Source organism: Frankliniella occidentalis, unplaced genomic scaffold, assembly GCF_000697945.3.
Source record: "Frankliniella occidentalis isolate FOCC.00 unplaced genomic scaffold, Focc_3.1 Scaffold393, whole genome shotgun sequence".
NCBI lineage: Eukaryota > Metazoa > Arthropoda > Insecta > Thysanoptera > Thripidae > Frankliniella > Frankliniella occidentalis.
This window is the reverse complement of record NW_026267515.1, coordinates 28,706-46,709: the sequence shown is the minus strand read 5'-3', so window position 1 is coordinate 46,709 and position 18,004 is coordinate 28,706. Positions and strand designations below refer to the sequence as shown.

The window sequence follows — 18,004 nt, the reverse complement described above, 5'->3', positions numbered from 1 at the left end:
TCCGTCCTGCACCGCTTTTGCGCGGCACTGGCGTCTCTGCCGGACAGAGCGTGTGGCATTGGCAGTGACCGCCCGCCCCCGCCACCCCCGCCGCCCCCAGTCGGCAGTCGGGCCGGCGCACCGGGTGACCTCGCGTTGGAAATACCGTACCGTCTGCGGAGCGCGCGGGCGTATCGGGGGAGCGTTTAAAAATGACCCCTCCCCCACGCCCCACCCTATCCCGTCCAAGTCATTACACCCCCCATGCTGGGGTCACGAGACGCACAGCATTGTAGGTCAGGGGAGGGTCGCGGACACAACCCTTTCTTTTGCTCCCCCCCTCCCTTCCCTCTCTCCGCTCTTCGTGACTTCTTGGCAACAGAGGAGCATAAGCTCCCGCCAAAGGTATCTCTCTCTCTGCCTCTGCCCTCCCCCCGTCTCTCTGAATAGATGCTTATCGCCCACTTTCATTTACAGAAACGAGCAGAGCGATACATCACGCTTCAAAAATATTCACACCTCAACGAAAAGGTTTTCTCCCTCTACTAGTCCACAATTTATACAAGACCGAAACAAACAAAAATTAATGAAGAAAAAAATCCTTATAATAGTCAGCCGTAACAAACAGAATCTTAATCATGTTTAGCCCTGCTCGGTTGTTGCTGTTGTTGTTTGTTTTAAACGTCGGCCCATACTCGATGTAACTTTGGCACGCCCATTAATTGTCGGCAGACGCTTGACGCGTGCGTACTATTTGTGCATGTCCTTTTTGTTTTGCAAACGTTTGTCCATCAACACATTCACATATTATGCATGAAATTGGTGGAAAGTTTTAGAAGTTTCACATTGTATTCATAACTTTGAACAGAAATATGTTTGCACAATTAATCTTGCAAAATTCTGCCTGTGCCAATCCGTCTATAATCATGCAGAGGAAATGCTCACAAATATTTCATGTTCAGAGCGGAGGGACTCGAAGTACGTAGATGACGAATGAGAGCGTAAAATAAAGCCTACAATAACTATAATTATGTAAAATTGGCATCGCACTGTGAAAACAACTGTCATACATCGTTGTCACTCGCGTACCTATTGAAATGAAAAAAAAATATGTTGACAGTTTAAAATTATACATTTTATTGTTTACAGTGGACCCAGAACGTGGATGCATGAAAGGGAGGGCATATTGTGATACAAGCCGTCGTCGACAAAAACCATTGGTCTGCCGCTCCAAACCTCTCTCTCATCGCGGAGGTTGACTCTGGATCCGCGCCTGGAACGGACGACGACAGCGACACGACACGGTATGTATGCTGTGTTTACGGTCGTTTGTGTTGACGCTGCGCCGCGTCGCCTGCAGTCCGCCGGTCCCCGGACCCTGAATTAATTAATCGGGGCCGACGTTGAAGTGTTGTCGGTTTCCTCGCATTGCTTTGCTAATATCGCCGGCCGGACCGGTCCGCATGTGATGCTGCCAAACATGGCCAGCCAGCCGCCCCTATTGCGCCGGTTTTGGACCAATTTAACGGAGGGGACGCCGTCGGTCGCGGGCTGCGGCCGTAAGCCGTCCGGGTGCAATGAACAGGTTCTTTCTAGGAGGATTTGTTTCATCACGTTTTTTCTTTTTTTTTCACTCAGCTTGGTTCTGATTGTCTTTTCTTGTCCTGGAGGTTTTGCAATGAGCACGCAGCAGGTGTTCTCCGTAACAATAATTTTCCATTCTGCTCTCCCCTCTCTCTGTTTTTCTCCCTTGTTCTCTTTCTCCCCACCTCGTGTCCTCTTTTCACAGCCTTCTTACTCATTCTGGCGCTCTACTTGCCTCAATGTTTGGCAGGCCTTGCTGATGAAGCGAGTCCCGTGCCTGAGATGTTTTCTGGGTCACTAATGACGAGAGAGCGAGAGCCAAGGGGAGTGAGAGAGAAAAGAAGCTAGAGGGAGAGAGAGAGAGGGCGAAAGAGAAAAGGGGGGAGAGTACTAGAAGAGAAAGTAGGTGAAGTACAGTACAACACCTTAGAGTGCGAGTGGGGCGGGACGCCGTCTGGTGCCTGCTTGGACCAGCCCGGCCCGGCGAGCGTCGGCATGGAGGCCACAGGGGAGAAGAGAGGAATGGAGGGGAAGGGTGAGAGGAGTCCTCGGAGGCCTTAAATCCTCTCGTTAGGCAGGACCGGCGTGAATGCCGCCAGACCTATCAATCACACGCCCCCTTTCATCAGCAGTTGAGCTTTATTATTACTCTTTATTTTTCTTCCCCAGAGGAGCTCGAGTGGGGCAGGGGTGTGAGGAAGGGCAGGGAGTGTCGCGGCACTTATGAAAAAAATTGCGTTCTAAAATGACTTTTGTGCAAGGAAAATCCATTTTTTTTGTAAATCCAAGGAAATTTTTATAATTTTGGTTTAAGGCGTTCCCATTGTTAACTAGGATCTCGTTAATTTAACGATTATTTTTCTTTATTTTAGCGACATTTGCGTTACGCCACGGAAAGTTTCTAGTGTCAGAAAAGACCTTTGCACAAGGCATTTTGTTTTGTTTCCATTTGCATTTGCATTTTCTAGGTTTACGAGCGATAACAATGTTAAAACTCGTAGGTCCAAAAATTTTCGTTTCTTTTTTTTCCTCATCCCACCCTTGTCCTATCCAATTATTATTACTCTTTCTACGTGCAAATATAATTTTGCTTCCCCCCCTCCCCCGAAATGAGGCACTCTGGAATGCCAAGTGCGTGCGTGAGGCGTGACTAGGAAGGCATTAAACGCCCCACCTCAATCTCCGCGGCCGTGGCGCATCGTGGCGTGGCGTGTTGCGAGCGCCCATGACGAGCTCATGTCAGGCTGCCGCACACACGGCGGCGTCTGGCGTCTGCTGGGAGTTCCCGCGCGACAGTTTACGCTCTATCGTTGCGTTGGATCGTCGCCGCGGTCGACACATTATCTGGACGTTATTTTTGGGGCTCGCGCGCGGTCGGGTCTTTTGGTCTATTATTACGGTGGAAACAGCAGGTTAAAAAGGCTGTCCGCTGGCTGTGTCTCATCCTTTTGCTCTCTCTCTCTCTCTGCTAGAGCTGCTTTTCGCCCCTCGGACGGACAGCGTGCTGTCCGGCCTGCCTCGCTGTCTGTCCTCGCCGGCCCGGCACGCCAGCAGTTAGCCATGCACCGCCGTCTCCCTTTGTTTTCATTAATTAGAGGGGAGAGAGAGAGAGAGGGGGGGGGGGGGGGGGGGGGGGGGGGTAAGGCACTTTCGTGTGGTATAATTGGGGGAGAGGAAAGGGAGGTAGGTGGAAGTTTGGCCAGCGCAGCGCGCGTCGCGACTCTATCTAAAAGTTTAATCCGGTCCGCCGATTTCTCTCTGATGTGATTGTTCCCGCACCGCCCCCGTTCCGGCGCGCACTATCGAAGAAAGAGTGAGGAGTGTGCGCTCTCACTCCAGCAAAATGAAATTCCGCGGCCTGCGGTCTTAGCCGACCGCCCGCGCGCCCCAGCGCCCCAGCGTCCCTTTGGACCCGACCCGAGTGTCTTCACTGTAAAGGATGAGAGGCGAAGAGGCCGAGCGTCCTGTTCGTGATATCCTATCCCACCCAATAGGCCTGCAAGGTGATTCGCACAGAAAAAAAGATCCCTATGATTTCAGGGAGCAACAGTAAGGAAAAAATTTGGGAAGGAACCGATATGCTAAATTTATGTGGCGCAGACACAGGAGTAGACATTTTGACCAGTCCTTTTACTTAAAGTGTTGACTTTAGCTTCAAACGCGACACTTATAACTGAAACGCAGTAACGGCTGCATGGCAACATTTAAACTAAAAGTAAGGATTCAGAGTAAACATTCGGGAAATTGTTTGAGCGGAGTATTTAATGTAAACCCCACGATCCCACTAGTGCGCGCTGTTCCATGTCGACGGTCAAGGACAAAGAGCGACGTGATCTTCTTGTTTGCGTACTCGTGCCTGGAGCCGGAGATCGAGTGCATGCGGCGTGCTGCGTGGTGGGGTGGGTAGGTTCCCGACGGGAAGCGGCCGAGGAAGAGTCCCAAAGTGAGTTTGGCGGCACCATCGATCAATAAAGGGAACGTAAAAGGTGAGATGTCCCGGGGAAAAAGGTGCGACGGACGGCGCGGCGAAAGATGGCGAAGTCCGACAAAGTCACTCTCGAGTCGCTGTCGGCCGAGATTATAAGAGGGAGCAGCAGGGGATGAAGAGATTTACTTTTTTTTTTTGTCTTTGGCTGTCCGCGAAAGGAAAACAAACAAACCTTGGAAGGTTTCGCCAAAAAAGACACACAAAAACATTTATCAGCCACACCGCAACGTTGCTGCAGCAGCAGCAGCAGGGAGAGTATGCGGTTGGCAGAAGTCAAAACCATCGCAGCGGTGAATTAAAAGACAATATTAATTACTGTGCTCGTGCTCGGGAACAGTTTAATGCGGGTTTGATCCGCTTGTGCAGGCTATCCGACCCCGTGTCGCCACGCCCCGCCGCCACGCCCCGCAGCCGCTGACATTAACGGCCACACGCTCATATCCGGCCCTGACCCGGGGAGGAAATCAAACCCGTTCTGCGCGGGAGCTCCGCCGCCGCCCGCGTGGCCCCGCCTGATGGGCCCCGCGAGGAAATTAATATCATCTCGCATTAATTAATTCATTTGGCGCGCGAGAAGCTGCGCCGCTGTCTGTCCATCGAGAGAAAGAGGAAGGAAGGGGCGGGCGGGCCGGAAGTCGAGACCGGACGCGGCAAACGTCACGCTGGGAAAACAGAGCGGGGCCTGCGGAGCGCCGTTGATATGAGCCAAACTTGAGTGCTTATTTGTTTTGAACGCAATTCCAATGTTGGTGGGTACAAATTAAAAAATAACCGCAACACTTTGTGCACACTGCTGTACTTTTAGTGAGTCTAACACCACTCTAAAGGATTTTAAAACATCACGCAATTGAGTGAAATTTTAGTCACGCCACTTCACTTTATTCCCCGCCGCTAAAATGATTTAGCAAACCTAATTTCCCACCCTCGTTTTTGCCGGCGCGGTGCCGTCAAAGTTGCAACGTGCAAAACTGCTCTCGCGCCGTTTAATAAATCGCCAGGGTCAGTATCATGGCCCATTTGCGTTTCGTTTCGGGGCGGGCGGGGCGCCTTTCTACCTGGCTGGCGGCGAGGCGCGCGGCTCTATACCGAGGTCACTCGAGTCATTTCAATGCAGAGTAGGCGCCACGGCCCGGGCCAGCCCCGCAGAGCAGCAGCAGCCAGTATATCCCTCGGATATTGTGGCTCGGAGTCGGGTTTACGTCTGCGTTCGGATGTGTCCCTCCGCCCGTATTGTTCGGACGCCTCCGAGGGGGAGCAGGGGTGGCGGCGGTGGCGAGAGGAGGAGGGTATGAAGGAGCTATACGAGGGGACGCCTAAGTCATCAAAACTCCCGCCTCCTTCCATATCAGGGCAATGAAGAAAGGCATCAAGACGCCCGTGACAATAGGAGGAGATCACACGCGGAAGATTTTTCTATATAATTTTTTTTTTTTGGTGCCCCGTCGCCACCCGCCCCGGGCGGGGTCGGTTGTCGTTGGTGTGGTGGTGTGGTGGGGTGAGCGACGGCACTCTTATATTTGCTCGGCGAAGCGACGACGTGGGTCGGAGATAGTGGGCAATGTAAGTGGAGGGGCGGCGGTTGGGCTCCGGGACTGCGGGTGCGGGCCGCGCGGTTCTCCAGGGAGGCGGGAGAGAGAGAGGGTGGGAGAGGGGGGAGGGGCGCTCTCCACGAGATGGGACCGAGAAGTGACGACACGGAGCCGTACCACCGGCTGCGTGGGCGCGGAGAGGGTTTGAAGGGCGGGGGTCTTCGGCAAAGAGAGAAAATGATCCACGCACTTTGAGCTCGTCGCGTCGCAAAGCGACTCGGCGGCTCGACGCTGCGACGACGACCCTCCGGGCTGATTAGATACGCAAACCAAGCAACAGGTGGGGAAGGAAGGGGTGGGTTGAGGCAAAGTTGTAAAAGTAAATTGAAACGCGGTATATTTTGTCATGTAGATGTTTTCGAAATAAGGAGTTCTATTGGGTGCTTTAAAGTAGTGCCCTATTTTCGGACAAAATATAGTACAAATTCTGAAAACATAACCACTGTTTGCCAAACCAAAAATATCCCTTGGGGGCTAAGAATGTGAGTAAGTGCGCAAGCGAAGGACAGAGACGGGGCTTTGGAAAAGAGGTGGGGTGGGGAAAGGCATTCGGTTTTGGTGATGAAGGGTTAAGAACAGCAGCGTGCGGACAGCAAGAGTTATGGCCGACTGCACACAACATATGACCCTCCCAACGGCAGCTGCAGATAGGATGCCACTTTGCCCCATCAGTAGCCTCGCCCCCCCCCCACCCTTCCCCCTTTTACAGGCTAGCCCGCCTCCCTTCCCCTCCCCCTCTGTTGCCGCCCCAGCTTTATCGAAGGACACATCGCCGAAGGTGCGCGACGCGCGGGACGTGAGATGTATTTTGAGAGGGAATAAGCCGAAGAGAGAGAGAGAGAATGATGCAAGGTTACCCACAGAGAGAGAGAGAGAGAGCTGGCCGCGCCGCGAGGCCATAAATTTGGAAAGGGGAGACGTGGTTGACCGCAGAGCGCACAATCATTGCCGACGAATGGGCGTGAATTAAACACAGTGTTATCTGCCAGCGATGCGGGGGTTGGTGGAGGAAGAGAGATGGCCGAGGTTTGCTCTTGGTAGGCCTATAAGTGTGTTGTCTCACTTTGCCTTGAAATATATGTATGACCATTATTAGTAGGCTGTCATTATTTTTAACGTGGATGATGAATGTATTTGCGTGCGCCGCCACCCCCTGCAAAACGTAATTGCTACAAAATTCATTTCGATTGCGATTTTCGGATTATTCTTGTTTCTATGAAAGTCATTATAAAGTACTGCGGTTGGTGTTTTTTTTTATTTTTCGGATGGTGTTGGAGAGCTAGGATGGTTAATGGGGTCGTGTGTGCACTTATAAAATGCTTTCTTTGGTTCAAGGTAATTCCATTGAAAATCAGAAAAGACACTTCTGAATAAAATGTCCATAGTTTACCGAAATATACCTAGAAATCAAAGCAATTTGAAAGTTGCCTTTGGTATTTGAGTCAAATCATGTTTCAATGGAGTTTTCTTCAATGAAAGAAAACCCTTTTCTGAGCCCAGAAGTGTACTGCTAGGCATTCGGATTGCCGCCGCGCTGAAGCCGTACACGTTCACGTGGATGGGGTTGGGGAGGGCTGTTGGTCCGTGCCACTCCTCCCCCCTGCCCTCACCGCCCTCCGTCTTTGTCTCAAGACCGTTGAGAGCGCCGGACGCGCTGGCTGCCGGACGGCTCTGTATTGTGCGCCGGGCTCCGGTCTGCCTTTGCTGTAATCTCCGTCTCCATTTCTCACTATACTACTTTCGATTCCCCACTCTGAATCCCTATCAGTGAGCGTCAGTGAAGGGCCCTCCCCCCCCCCCTCTCTCTCCCTCCTCTGGCTGGCTCAAAATCCTTTTCGCGATGAGTTCGTCGTTGAGAGAGAAAGAGAAGAGGGCACGTCGAGAAACATCTGTCGGCCGAAAGACTTTGCTTTCTTGCACGAACTGTGGCGCTGTGAGTGCCTTGGCAAAAACAAGGTAAGACACGTTGTACCTTCGAAAAGGCATTAACGCTTTAAAAAGAATTAAAAGCCACATATATTTTCCGCTTTTCGACCGTTCTAACCCATTGTTATCTCGTTATTTACTGGAAATATGGGGGTTCCGGGGACATTGTCAATGATATATGTGAATTTGCGAGCTAATATCGTAAACTTAAAAATCAAAAATTCAATGAAGTGGGGAATTTGAAATGTAAAATTTCGTAAACTTAACATGATAGAAATTGGACTAGGTGACCAACATGTTTCTGTACTTTGTTTTCGTCTACGTTTTGCGTTGTGAAATTTTTTCACAAAGCAGTTCTTTCGCTCTTTCTACTGAGACCCTAATAGGAGACTGTTAGTTGGAAGTGTGCCGTTTAACGCCCATGAAAAGTCGCTGTACCAACTGAAACATTCAGCGGGGCCCAGCAGGACTTGGTCTTGTTCCGCCGGGCACGAGTCGTGGCGCCACGTAGCGAGCGCGAGGGCTCGGGGGCGGCGTGGGCGGGCAAAGTAGTGTAGTGGAGAGTTTTGCAGGGGAAAACCGAGGGGGAAAACAATACACATCACGTCGAAATGGCACACAACGGCAGTCTCGCAGCGGCAGCAGGCCAAAGCGCCGTTCGCTCCCTTTGAATCCCCGTGGAAACGGAGGCCCAGGAGGGCCCAACTTTTGCCGCATGCCCGTGTGTATATGTGAACGTGACCCTCCTACCCCTACCCCCGCAACAAAAAAGGGTGATGAAAATGAAAAGTGAAAAGGGTCTGGTCTGCTCTCAATGATTTACCGGCCTATTTTTTTCCCCCGTGAAACCAAACACAAACTTGTGACAACGAAATGAATGCAATCTGCCGCCTGTTGAAAAATTATTATTTGTTCTTATTGGCCCTGCACAAGAATAATAATGGGAATACATATACCCCTACCGCCTGGATCCTTTGACGTGGCCCTGCTGACCCCTTTAATTTTCGGCAGAGTAGTAGTGCAGTAAGGACCCCACTGGGGCTGAGGGCCGCCTGATTGGGCTCTGCGAGGTCCGTCGTGCTGCAGCTCTGTGGCGAGGCCGGGGGCCACCAGGCCTCCACTCCAGCCCAATAGGAGAGGAGGGTCAGGACGCCACAACTTTGGGCCGAGACCTGGACCAGGACCTTTCCGAGGCCTTCTACGGGATCTTTCTCCCCACCTCTTCTTGTTTTTTTTTGGAAATGTCATGGTCACTTATTTTCATTTTCCTCGCATTTTTTTTTTTAGCGACTGCCGTTTTTCTGGAGAGTTAAAAAACTCTGTCGTCTGGAAGAAGAAAGCAAAAGTTGTATTCAAAGAGACCAAAAAATTGGCAACTCCGCTATAATGTCAACATTTCGCATTGCAAAGACCGTATTTTGAACAGCTCCACACGAGTAGTGGGCAGTGGGCGCACGCCGCGGAGGGGGAGGAGGAGCGGTAGTCCGAGCTATGTGCCCGCCGGGCTCCGCCGGGCTCCGCCTGGGCCTGTCGAGAGCCATTACTCCCGATTAAACGCGGCTGTCCCCACTACAAACAGGGCGGCGGGGCGGTGCACCACGCGCCCGCGCGGACCCCGCTGGGACGTTTGCGAAACTACTTGGGCGGGAGAGAGTAGTTTTCGCGGTGCGTGTCGCCGCGCCACTGGCCCCATTCGCGCACCCGCCGCTCGTCGTGGGGCCTACATTTGGGGATGCAAAGCTGCTTCTTCTTTGTGTTTTACTCGTTCTTTTGACGATATGTACTTACAGCTTTCCTATACTCACGTATCTAGACCATGCAGGCAGAGCGCAGATCGCCATTTCCGAAGCTTGCTTTGAGAAAGTCCCCTTACCTGTAACAAAAGAAGTAGAATGTTTAATTAGTTCTGTTTTTTTCTTGCAGTACATGCCTCTGGGGTGGTCCAACTAGCGGGCCCTTTTCACTCGGGCCGGATTCAGCCACATCCTCCCTCCCCTGGCTCGCCCAGACACGACCCCTGGCCTCCGAGGAGCTCCACCAGGTATGTCTTCAATGAGAAGTTGCTACTCTTCCTTTTTTTCCAAGTCCCCCTTCCCTTCCCCCCTGCCAGGCCGAGCAAGGGCGCGAGCGCGCGGGTGTTTTTCCTTTCCTCTCAATTTGTTCAGCAACGAACCTCCCACCCATATCCGGACCAGACAAGGTTTCTTTCACCGTTTCGGAACGAAGGAGGGCTTGATTTTTCGGTCTACGATTTTGCGTGCATGTCTCTTCCCAGGCCATCTTGTTCGGCCCCCATTTGGTTCTCTCAATTCGATATCCCCTTTTCCCTCTTTTCAGCCCCCGCCCCATTCTCTGACTCTTTGCCCCCCTCTCCCTCTCACCCTGTGTTGTGATAGACCCCCCCTCAGCCCCTCCCCCCTCCCCCACGAACGGCGCATTGCTCAGCCGCGAATGAATATCCCCCGCGATGATTTTATGCCGTGTGCGATTTAAAAGCGATTGGAGCCGCCGCCACCACCACATCGATTCTAATGCGGCAAAGTCAGCCTTTTCAACGCGGGAAAGCGGACAGCCCCGCCAGCCAGCGGAGCAGGCCCGGCGAAATGCTGAAAGATATATATGGGGTTTTGTGTGCCCAGAGGAGCAGGGCGAAGGAGAGGACTTTGAATGAGATTCCAAGGGTACAAGCGAGTTCTGTGTTTGAAATCAGCGGAAGGTTACGAGGGAAAAAGAAGATCCATTACCCTCAGCATCTAACTGAAGGGCAGCCTGACTGACATTTTAGTCTTTTAACAATCATTTGAGGTCATTCCGCTTGTACTAGTTCACTTAAAAAATGTAACGTTGCTAGAGTACACGTTGATTTGTTTTCTGGCTGAATGACGTCCGCTCTGTTCTCTCACTTATCCTCACAGAACTCTCATAAACACACACAACACGAAAATAGCTGATAAAGTGTCTATTTCCGTCCCAAATGTGAGGCTTTTGGCCTATCACCCTCGTCCTAACAGCGCACATAACCGTTACGTTCTGTGTGAGAGGCTGCCGGCTGAGACTGCAGCCCCCCCCCCCCCTTTCTCCCCTCCGTCTCAGCACAGCTGCTCAGCGCCCCACCCCCGGGGCATTTGGACGGCCCGGCCCGCAAGGGTATCTCCTCATCACAACCACCAGGGTGTGCAGCAGCAGTGAGCAGTCCATTGTCACTGGCCACTACTTGAACGTCTAGAGAATAGCTGGAGCGCAGCCCAGCCCCTGTTGGGGTTGACGGTCAAGTTGAGGGTGTGACTCAATAACAGTACATTTCTTATCCTCTCCAAATATACAAAACACGCACTAAACACATTCCACTTTTCCATCGACTTTCTATGTGGAACTTCCCATTTCTCCCCTCAGCCTGAATCTATCCTTTGAAGACTTTTCACTGCGACATGACAAACATTGGACACTGTTTACCGTTAAATAAATTGCGTCACCTTATGATGAACGTCGCGGGTGGGCTGCCAACCGAAGAAAAGCTGTCGACCCACTAGCGGAAAATTGATTCATTACTGTAATGGTCTGATCAACCCGATTTGGAAGATGTGTGGATCTCCAAATCTTCTGCCGAGGCACGGAGGTTGGAAGCGCCCGCGAGCGAGGCATAGGCCGCCGGCAGCACACCGGAGCGGTGCGGGTCGGCCTACCTTGGACCTGACAGGCGCTCATCCCAAGGTCTCAGCGGAGAACTAATACAATAGGACACAAGTCGTTTACCCGCGAGCTAGTTGCGGGGTGGAATGGAAACTCGACCCTCCGACATCGTTTTCCACCACAGCTCGCGTAAAGTGACTCATTAGTTTCGGAACCGTCATTAAAGGTGTATGCCGTTGAGATGTGAGACAACTTTGCGAAGTACTCAGCCACCCTACATTTCAAATACCGCGGGGGGCACGCCTTATTTCGAGTTGGCATTGTTGGTATGTGTGTGTCTTAAGGGATGAGGGGTTGGAAGGGGGGTTGGTGGGGCGTTGGGATGGAGTACCGACTTATTCGAGGTCCCCTTCCCCTGGCAGGCACACACGCACACACTCACATACACGAAACACGAGAATGTCACTCACGGAAGTCTTGCCACTTGCGCATACCTCTCCGTTCCTCTTCCTGCTAATCTCCCTCCTGCCTTATTCCATTGCTCTCGCTCTCTCTCTTTCACCACACACACACACACCAAACTCTCCTCCCACACTCACACTGTCACGGTGGTGAAGTGTTCTCGGACGGAAAGTTCCCCAAGGTAGGTGCGCTGCTTGTGGCGGGGCGTGGCGGGGCGGCCACTTAAGCGCCGTGCGTTTATCACCGGGGGGACCGGTCAGGTCGGACCCGGAGAGCCTTTTGTCATCCGGACCCCTAAAATATAATGCCCTGTCGTCCGCACAGTCTTAAGAAGAGGCGGCCGCTGAAAACTTCGCACTCTTGCGAGCCTTTATCTGCGCGCCCAACCACTTTGGAGGGGATGAGAGAGAAAAAAAGAGAAAGTTTGCGACAACCTTTAATAATAATTGCTACCCCGGTAAAACATCCGCTCACAACACAGTGGCTATATTTCTTCCCTTAAGATGAATTAAACTTTATCGCAATATCTTTTCGTGTACTTTCATTTCAAAACCTTTAAGTGTGCTACTTTAGTCAAACAAAAGCACAATTGACTAATAATGACTTATGGACTTATGATAATTCAGAAAAATGTTTAAAAACTATCTGAATCAAAATTTACAACCGACAAGTTCCCCTAAAATTAATTACTTTTGCCGTAATAGAGCTCGCTTTTGCGGTGTCTAGTCCCTCCCGCGGTGGGGTGCCACTCATCCCCCACCTCTCCCGAACGCCGGCGGCGCCGCAGGCTCCCCCGCCGCGCCTTTCCCTCAAATTGGTCGCCGTGAAATCAAATACACCACGTCCACCGACGGAAATCGCTGACGCAATCAACTCCCCCGGCCCACGCGCTGTATCCACCGGCTCCCGCCGCTCTCGGCTCTATCGCGCTCTACACACTTTTGCTGTCGGAGATGAGCGCGTGCATACACAACTACGCACATACACACACAAAGTAAACAAAATAATCTTTATTTGCGACGACAAATTTGGTGTTGATTTTGTCGCGCGAAATCATCTTTAACCCAATAAATTATGATTCCACGAATGATTTAGTAAAATGCGAAAGGTAGAAATGCTTATTCACCGCCCAACAAATTTGCTTCTTTTCCCCTATTCTCAAACATTCCTTAAGTCAGGACAACGTTCGACGATGGCTGGCTTTTAACTGTCGCAGGCGTAAAACACAAACACGAACACAAAATAACAATGCCGTTTTCTGGCTGAAGCACGTTGTCGTGTAAAACAGAGAGGTCAAGACACTCCTCATTATACACCTCCCCTGATTTTTAAACTCCTGGCCCGCCCGTCCGGGGGACGCGCAGGGCATCGCGCCCTTAAGGGTACGGTGCCGCAGTGAATCTTAATGCTGCTCGTTTGACCTCTGCTGGCCGTGAGGCGGGGCGCCAGCGCGCGGCCGACTGCTTGACAACAACAGCGACTTTCAACCACAACAACAACAGCGAAACACACGAACAAACTACGGAGAGCAGCAGCAGCCAGCCAGGTTCGCCAAAAAGGCAGCGAATCGGACAGCGGCAGCATAGACCCTCGGGGCCACACCACCGGGTCAGGGCTGCCAACTGTTATCCCCCTGCAATTATTCGTGTTTGACGGCGGGCAATTGTCCCCCCCCCCCCTTTTCAGGGGCGGTCGACGGCATTCCCCCTCCTTGCAAGTCGACCGACCGACTGCTCGAACCACTCGGGAAGCTTCATTATGGAGGCAGAACGGTCCTCGCAGTCGATGATTTGACCCGCCGCCGCCACCGCCACCGCCGCCGCCCCGTCGTCAACGTCAACTTGCTGCATAGCGGTTTGACTTGTGCCGGGGACCACGCTGTGCGCCAGCTCAGGACGTCGTCGGCTGACTCGGAGCCGGGGCGACGCGGAAACGAGCAAATTCTTCCCCCTCCTTTTTGGTTCGTTTGATTCTGCTGTGCATGTTTACTCGTAACCCCACCCGCCCTCCTTTCTCCCAACCTCCTTGCCCTGCCTTCCTCTCAGGTTGTCCTTCCCCGCCATTTCACCTGGCTTTCCCATCGACTTGCCCTCCTTTTCTCTTTTGAGCCTCTCATCTGCCCCCTGCCCCGCCCCCCACTCGGCCTGTGGACGTGCCTCGGTGCCTCTGCCGCCCCCTTTTCACCCCCCCCCCTCCCTCACTCCGCCCGTCATGTCGACGCAAATGCCCCCGCTTCTTTTCACGGAGCAAAGTGGTCCCGTTTGATATACATGTTTATTTACGTGTGCCGGCGGCGCGCAGGGCTATTGACTTGGCAGAGCGTACAGGAGGGGGGCTTTACCGTACACAGCTCGCGAATGCACGACGCTCTCGGGGGGGCTTTGTGACGACAGGAGAGAGGACTTTTCCGTGTGCCCCCTGATGAAGACGCTTGTCCTATGGAAAACGACTGGAAGAGTCAGCTTGGCGCTGCTCCAGACGTCCCCTATGGCCGGGGAGGTGGATCCGCGCATGCAGAAGAAAGGTTCGATCAAGGGACGCACATCGAGTTGTGTGTGTGCTGCTTGAGCAGAGGTTTCGACTGAGTAGGTTTACTCAAAACGATGATTTATTTGGGAGCCCTGCCCTACGATGGCCTTTAAACATACTCGAAACGCCGTGGTTGTTTCGTTTTGCCAACATTTTGGCACTCCTTTTTTTGTTAACCCTGCCGCTTTTTGTCCCTCCTCCGAAAGACTGGCATATGAAATCCCAAACGGGGAAAATGTCACCATTTAGAGGGGCCAAAAATTAACAGTCTGGTAAAATCTAAAAAGGAAATGCGAAAATTTGGCACTCAAAGGGAAATCCCAAAATGCTGGTGGTAAAAGCGCCCACGGGTACGGCACGAGTGGTGAAGGCTTATTGTGAGAGGTTCTCTGGGCAGACTTCCTGGGGAAGGCTTCCCTCTGGAGGCTCCTCTGTAGGCGTGCTGGATCTCCTCCTGAGCCCTCTGCCCTTCCTCGGTCGTGCCCTGCCCGGGGGTTCTGGGGGAGCACGGTGCGTGGTCACACCACCATCCCGGCCACTGTTTGCTCCCGCGGCCGGCCGGGGCAGCCCTGGCCACTCACAGCGCCCACCCGCTGCTCCTCGGGGCCCTCCTTAAACACTCTCACGGGAGCGGGAAGGAAAGGAGAAAAAGGCGCGCTCTAGAAAACAAACCTCTAGAAAACAAACCACTAGAAAGTCCGTATCTGTGTTCGCTATCATGAAAGCGCCGATTGATATAAGTTTGATGCATCAGTTGCATTCAATTTATGACCATCTGACGATCCACACAAAGTTAACAAACTCGAGACTTTGTTTTTAAAAAGTAAGAATTTAAAGCTGAGAAAAAAGTGAACCAAAAATATAGCGTAGTGTAAGTCGTACTGCCATGCGCCTATTGTGGACGAGAAGAGGTGGAAAACAGACCGTGCTCGGAAATAGCGCGGGACGCGTATGAAAAATGCAAGTCCCACATGGAGTCCATCACCCTCTGCTCTACTTTACCACTCACTCCCCCCCCCTCCCCCCTCAGGCCTTCTTTTCATCTCGCCTGGCCCCCGTGTCCACAGATCGATGGCGCGAGTGCTCGGCGGTAGGCATCAAGTGAGACACTACAGCACGCTGCGTGGCGAGCTTGCCCGTCAGGGAACGGGGACGCAAGGAACGGGCCAGTGAACCATCGCATCCGAGCCAGATCCGCTTGCAGCACACAAAGGTATAAGAGACCCTTTCAGCGCGTAGCTGGAGCCCTACCCGCCCTCGGATCTGGAGTGCGTTGTGCGTTCCCCGTTCCGCGCTCGGTGCCTTTCGTGTTCGTACTACGTTTGTTGAAATAGGATATCCTGTCCGTCAAATCTTTGTCAGACCCACGCAGGCTTCGTTGACAACAAAGCAGCATTCTTAATTGCAGCTCACGAAGAATTATGGAATTGCAAAGGGACTTCTGGCTGGCTACAAGAGCTATTGTGTTTGCAAAGCGTGATTTTGTACCATAATCCTAACTGCAAAATTATTACAAATAAAACAATTCCATGTTGTTTGCAGCTTGTCGAGAATTTTCGAGCATTGTACTACGAACTTGTACCTCGGAAACTTAGCAACCTATTTCTTTGCAATACAAATACACAACTTATAAGGCTTTTGATAGCTTTCCACAGCTTACAAAGAACTCTCTTAATGCGAACATATTTTTAAAACGCAAATATCGAAAATTCTTTGCAGAGAATAATAGTTTTCAAGTATTTGACAGGGCCCGCTACCTTCACTTAAAGAAAATTTGTCGATGATGGAGTGGTACAGATGAAACCCTTCCCTTTTTATTTCGAGGGGAAATCGTTTCGTCGTTACAGCTTCGGCAAGGATGTCCTCTGTATACGCCCACACTCCCCTATACCTCCCCTAGCCCGCCCTAGCCATTGTGGTCTCCAATCGGGACGGGTATGTAGGCGCAATCGTTATCTGAATAATGCATGTGGCCGTTTGGAGTGCATTGTTTCATTAAATCAAATGCCCCAAAGCGATAATGTATTGGAGCTTCCCCCTGTATTCTGTTACGTGTTGTGTTGGAATATGTGGACACAGAGACATTACCATTTTAAGTTCAGAGCACCCATTCACCGACGTCTGACCTGGCAATCATTGAAACGGCCTCTGCTCTGCATATGACTGCGTGAAGTCTGACAAAACATCCGGTAGAGGCACGCTGTTCAACAACCACGACTCTCGCAGTCGGTAAGATATTGTGAGCGGACGCACTAAACACCGTCCGTACCTCGCTTGTGCGCTACACACTATTTGTGGGCAGCGATTTCGACAGCTGTTCAGCTTAGAAAGCATTTGCTTTTAACCTGACAGAGTTTCTTAAAACAAGTTGAGTCTTCCATACTTTTTTTCAACTTATCATTTTTTCAGAGTGCACTCTCTGCTGCACAGCGCTCTCAATCTCTCGCTCGCTCGCTCCCACCACCCCTCCCCTCTTTATTCATCCACTCTCTTCCTCCTGCTTCTTTACCGTTTCCCTCCCGGTTGGCCTCGGAACCGCTCGGAACTCCCTCGGTCCGCCCCTGCCTAGCTGTGCCGTTGCCTCTAGGCGGGGAGCACCCCGCGCCAAGCCCGGCCCGGGCAAGCAGAGCAACAAGTTCTCATCTTACGGACTGCGGGCGGGAAGGGCGGGCATATCTAGGCAGAAGCACTTGTCAAATTGCCACCCTTAATACTAGCGTGTCCGGGGGCTGTTGGTCTGCCGCCTCAAAGCCGGCCTCAAAGCGTGCGCAACGAGTCGTCGTCGCCGCCGCCCCCGCCTTCTGGCACTGTAAAATTGATGACTACGGACAGAAAACATGAAACATATCCTCCAACTTTAAAAGTTTTCGAGTAACCGAAAAGATGTTAGGAATGCATCGAAAATTATTTGTCTCAGCACTTGACTTACGTGGTCTCTACTTTACGCAACACAAGCGAATGAACACGATGCTAGGGCTGCACACAGAGCCGCGGTGCTAGACTCAAAACTCCAGCATACGCCAGCCAAACTGAAGCCGAAAAATAGTCTGGATGTTTTAATGAGAAAAGTTTTTGACTGCGACGTAATTTTCTGTTCTGGCTCTCTACATTTGTGCGTTCTGATTGAAACTTGATGGGAGGGGAGTGGGCACGTGAAAAAAGAATGAAACAAACAAAACATACAAAAAACATCTTATAACCCGATGCCGACAGACAGAGTGATGAGATGGATTCGGGATCATCGAGAAAGTAAGTTCAGCCTCCGCAAGCCCTTAAAGGGCCTGATAGGTAGGCAACATCCCGCATGCAGTGCATGTGCGCAGCGGGTCGGCCTACCCCGAGTCTCGCAGGCGGCGTCGCGTGTAATTTACTGAAAGAATCTGAGTAAGAACGGACGTACTTTCTGGACGATCCCTTTTCAGAGTTGTGCACAACACACACTAGATGCAGTGCGCAATGCATTGCATACCATATCAACAGTTGGATTTTCAAACAAAGAATTACCACCGTGGGTGCTCACGGCGGTGGGGGTGCCATGATGTGCCCGCCTGCATCCACGTGCCTCCCCGATCCCCCAAACCTCCTTGCCACGCCCAAACGCGGTTCGATCCGACGAGCAGAGTGAGTCACACGAGAGGCGTGACAACCCTTCGTATGATGGATGTTGAATCGTTAAACTGCTGCTGCTGCTTCGAGCCCTGCTTCACCTCCTCTCTCTTTCCTCCCACCCCCCTCCCCCAATTTCCCTCTCGCTTCGCTTGCAGTGCCACGCCCCGCCACACCCCCTCATGGCCCGTGACAAAGAGCAGTTATCTGC

General features: G+C 52.0%; 1 long non-coding RNA gene across 1 annotated transcript in view; it reads left to right on the top strand.

The window, feature by feature from the left end:
* LOC127751247 (uncharacterized) overlaps nt 1–18,004 on the top strand; it is a 73,709-nt gene that overhangs the window by 49,535 nt on the left and 6,170 nt on the right. Inside the window, exons 2-3 of the long non-coding RNA XR_008012037.1 lie at nt 1,129–1,283; nt 9,490–9,607. This is a non-coding gene — a long non-coding RNA (uncharacterized LOC127751247). The remainder of the gene's footprint in view (nt 1–1,128; nt 1,284–9,489; nt 9,608–18,004) is intronic.